Source organism: Lathyrus oleraceus, chromosome 1 (genome assembly GCF_024323335.1).
Source record: "Lathyrus oleraceus cultivar Zhongwan6 chromosome 1, CAAS_Psat_ZW6_1.0, whole genome shotgun sequence".
NCBI lineage: Eukaryota > Viridiplantae > Streptophyta > Magnoliopsida > Fabales > Fabaceae > Lathyrus > Lathyrus oleraceus.
In genome coordinates, this window is record NC_066579.1 from 283,706,511 (window position 1) to 283,711,306 (window position 4,796).

Below are 4,796 nucleotides of genomic sequence, written 5' to 3' on the forward strand. Positions count from 1 at the left end.
ATAATATAATATATATATAATATATATATATATATATATATATATTATATAATATATATATATATATATATATATAATGAAAAACTTATAGCTACTGTGTATATATACAGAAAATTGAAAGTAACGTATATACATTTAGAAATTGAAAAATTAAAAAATTGAAACTAAATAAAAAATATATTTATATATACTGGACCTAAAAACATACATGTTATAAAAATTGCAAACTAGAAAAGAAAGATATATACATTTATATATACCAAACTTAAAAACACATATATTATATAACTTATTAATTTATATATAAAACAAATAACCCACTAATATAGAAAACAAATGGCACGTAAAGGAAAAGAACTACCCAACAACTCAACAACAATTGCTGGCCACAATTAACATGGTTGAACAAACACTGAAACAAGGTAGTAGATACACACACCATATGACCCATTTAAAATCAAAACACACATCAGGCATAATGCAGTAACAGTGCTAGACAAATTAAAATTTACAACGACATTCTCGGCTCAGGATCTTACCAAATGTCGAAGCGCCAATATCGCCTAGAGCTCGTTGAGTTATTCGTACCGTATTTGCGCCGCTGAGGTTGTCAGTTGAAAAACAACCGCTAGTTGCGCTGCTGTTGGTGTGAATCTCGAAAACAGTGGGGAAACGGAACCGCGATTAGTGTCGTCCGCGCACGGTGCGTTGTTGCAAAAGGAAGAAAAAAAAACGGTGTGAGGTAGTGTTGGTTGTTGTTGACGGCGGATAAAGTGGCGGAGTCGAAGTGCAGGTGAGAGTTTATGGTGGAGGACGGTGTTTCGCGGCGGTGATGAAGCTTCAAACTCCTCCAACTCTTCAAACCAGGTTTGTCTTTGATTTTAAGGTTAGGGTTTTTCTGTTTGCCAGTTTTCAATTCCGCCTCCGATTTCTTTCTCCTGATTCGCTCCCTTCTCCTTTTATTCACAGCTTTAGGGTTTAGGGTTGTTGTATGGAATTCCAAAGAATATCTTCTGCAAACTACTTTTGATGCGCTCAGTTGAGATTGGCCTTTTTGATGCTTGATTCGGAACGGGTACTCTGAGCTCAAACTTTTCTCTTTGAATTTTGTTTCTATTCCAATTTGGGAATTTTGAATCTTTACTGCCTTGGCTAATTAATTTGTGTTTTTTTTTGTTACTGCAGTGAAATGGGGTTGTGAGAAGGATCAAGAACCTGAAGATGAGATTGGTCAAGAGTAGATGATAGATTGATGCCACCATCGATCAAATTATTTTCGAGATGAAGCTCTTGTAATGTTGGCATTGTGAAAAAAATCTGGTAGAAGAAAGCCTTTTAATTGGTTGGAACTGATATCAAGCACTCTAAGCTTTGGATACCGTGTTAACACATTTGGAAGGTTGTCACCGAGATCATTACCGGATAAGTTCAAATAGTTTAATCGCATAAACTGAGGAGTTACCTCGGGATGTTCCCAGTCAAACGAATCTGGCTGAGATCAAGATATTCTATGTTCCCCCATTTAAACACCCTCATCAAATTTCCTTCAAATTTGTTATTTGACAGATCAAGTACAGCGCAACTTCCAGTCAGCGGCAGCAGCTGGCCAGTGAAACCATTCGACGAGATATTCAGAAAGTGAAGTGTCGTGGATGTAATTATACTCAGCGGTCCTGAGAGATTGTTGGCGCTCAAATCAAGTTCAGTTAAAACCAAAGAATCTCCTTTAAGTAAGCCACTTGGAATAAATCCTGAAAATCTATTGTTGCTAAGCTTAAGGATTTGGAGATCGTAAACAAAATCGAATCCAGGTAATTCACCATTCAATTGGTTATAACTGAGATCCAACACCTTCAAGTTTTGGAAAACCGGTTGCTCAGCCCACCAACCAATGAAACAGTAAGCTGGTTATGGCTTAGATTCATATACTTAATACTTTCAGATATTTGCGGAAGAAATTTGCCGGAATCGGAACTCAACAGCATGTTATCACTTAAATCAACATAGCTAGCACTTGATAAAAGCATGAATTCAAGATCTAAAGTACCGTCGAGCATATTCCCGTGAAAGTCAAGTTTATCAAGGTTGGAAATAAGCATGAAACCTCTGGGAATTTTTCAGTGAAGCCATTATGAGACACATTAAGAGATACAAGACTATCCAGCTTAGTCAACGATTGCGGAAGTGCTCCGGAAAGGGCGTGGCGGCTCAAGTCTAAAGATTTGATGGAGGACATCTCTGAAATAGAATTCGGAGCTGGACCGGAAAAGTTATTTCCAGCCAACGACAGATTCTGCAAGCTATCAAATTTACTGATTCCATCCGGTAAGGACGAGGAAAAGAGGTTATTAGAAATATCAAGAAACTCAAGGCTTTTGAAATCGGCAACATTATTCGGCAACAATTATACCGAAGATCGCAACAATTCAGAGACTGAATGACTTCCGTGGATGTGGTCACTATTCAAAGCATTACGATATGTGGTTTTACCGGTATTTGCTACTTCATGAATTCCAAATACGATATTGATCCTACTCTTGCTTCTTCCATGCAATTTTTCATCAATGTGATTCCTGTGGCCGTGAAAATCATCTAGACCATCTTTCACAACAGTGCTCTCCTGCCTTAACAGCTTGAACCGACAAGGAGAAAGAGAAATGGAAAGAATGCTTTTTTTTTCAAAATAACATCACATGCCTTCAAATAAACCCATGAATGCAGGCTAGCTCTCAAATAAAGGCGAAGAGACTTAGCTAGCATTACATGTCCTTTAGCCACAGATTCTGAAATCAACAGATGAACAATTGCTTGTCGATTTTCCTTGTTGTCGGTATCTCCATTCTCCACTTGATTAACAGCTGAACTACCTTTGGCTTTCATAATGTTTGATTTGGTTCTGTTTGATGGCAGGTTGGAGGTTTTGGCCAGGTGACATGGTGGACCGGGAACAAAGAAATTGGTTGTAGTTTCCAAGAGCACACTCTTATGATGTTGGTGCAGTTGGTAGCATTTTAAACATGTCTTGTTTTACTGCAGGAACATGTGTCGAAGTGAGTGCGAAAACCAAAATTCATGTGCATTACTTCGTCAAATTCACCATGTATGTGCCATGTTTGATCATGATTTGGTTGATGCCGCTAGTAATTTCACTATGGCTTTGTTGCAGGGTGATGACAGGATGCAAGTGTAAGGCTTGTCATGGTAAGTTCAAGACCAAATCCAAGTGTATTCTTTTGTCCATTTGGTTCAAGAAGCATCAAATGTCGACGGCTTGAAACTTTGCTTCCTTGTATATTGACAGATACTGTCCTGCGACTCTTTCGCTGTTGATGATATTTCTTCAACTCACCAGTTACAACTGTAACCTCAGAATTCATAAGATTCACCGACTTGGAGCTGACATAAATGCCGGAAAAAAATACAGGGTTATGTACTGTCATTCTCATTGAACAATTCACTGTCAACATCTTAGTTGGAACTCCAGTTATGTCTGACCCTTCCTTACACTTTTATGTGATTTTTTCCTTTTTATTTCTACTAATAAATCTTTGAATCTTCATTTGAAATTTGGTTTTGGGTACTGCTGCTGATGATGGAGCTGGAAGCATTCCAACAGAACTTTGCGGAAGACCGACAGTCCTTGTTGGAGAAGTACACTTTAGATTATTCGGTCCAAGCTTGTCAAAACTATCCTTTGACTCTTCAGTTCCATTAAGGCTTGTATAATCTTCTGATTTGGGACATCCGTGATCTTTTCGAACCTGAACTGTTACTCCTCTTAGATTTTGATGATTTACGTTGCAATGGTGCACCTTCCATTGTGGAAGTAATTAGACCACAATTTTTGCCATTACCGCTGATTGGAACTTTTACATGGTTGAGTCTTTAGAAACTCAGTACAGGAAGAAAACTCAGCAGAATTTTTCATATTTGCAACATCATTTTGGAATGAATTGGAGTTAGCGGGTTGAAGGTTCTATTAGGAATTGGAAAGTGATGTTGAAACCTTCTGTTATGATATTGATGTGTTGTTGAACTCTTTTTTTTGGAATGAATTATTGGAATGCTTGAATTTAGATTCTTGATGGAGCTTTGATTGTTCATTAAGATTGTATTTGTAGGATTTATGTAATATGATGAACTTGTGAGAAAATGTTGTGAAATGTAATTTGGAGCATGACTTTGTAGTTTATGGAAATGACTATGGATTTTAGAAATGAATTTAGAAATGGATATGGATGTGATGCATTGTTATGCTTGAATGTTACATGAAAATGTATGTATGAAAATGAGTTTGGAGATGTTTGAAAGTTAAATATTACTGAATGTTATGAAATGAGCGTATGGATTATTTTGATTTGAAATGCACTATGGATGGGAAATGGATCATGTTTGATTATAAAATGGATTTTTAGAAATAATCCAATACTAATTTAAATATCAATTTAAATAATAATAAAAAATCAGTAAAAACCAAATAAAAATCAAATTAATTCATAATTTGTTAAAATTACTTTGATATCAATTCTAACATTTATTAAAATCAATTAGAGTAAAAATAACAATTAAAATTAAATTGAAATTTGGAATTAAGCTTAATTTGAAATTAAAATCAAATTGAAAAATTAAATAAAATGATTAAAATCCATTTTATAATCAAAAGCACCATGATCAAAAAGACAATGACCAATGTGTAACAAAAATATGGATTTGGGAATGAATGTATGCAAATGAATCTTAGGCCAAGTGCCAAACAAAAATAAAAAAATGGAAAAAATTCAGGACCAAAATCGGGG

General features: G+C 35.7%; 1 long non-coding RNA gene across 3 annotated transcripts; it reads left to right on the plus strand.

Moving 5' to 3' along the window:
- The first annotated feature begins 328 nt into the window (after positions 1 to 328).
- On the plus strand, positions 329 to 4,217 carry LOC127130655 (uncharacterized). 3 transcript variants are annotated; one of them, XR_007806484.1, is made up of 6 exons: positions 329 to 886; positions 970 to 1,075; positions 1,186 to 2,830; positions 2,911 to 3,050; positions 3,167 to 3,201; positions 3,302 to 4,217. It is a non-coding gene; the product is annotated as an uncharacterized LOC127130655 (long non-coding RNA). The 3 variants fall into 3 exon arrangements; XR_007806482.1 differs by having other exon boundaries at positions 330 to 867; XR_007806483.1 differs by having other exon boundaries at positions 330 to 867; positions 1,186 to 2,826.
- Positions 4,218 to 4,796: the final 579 nt, after the last annotated feature.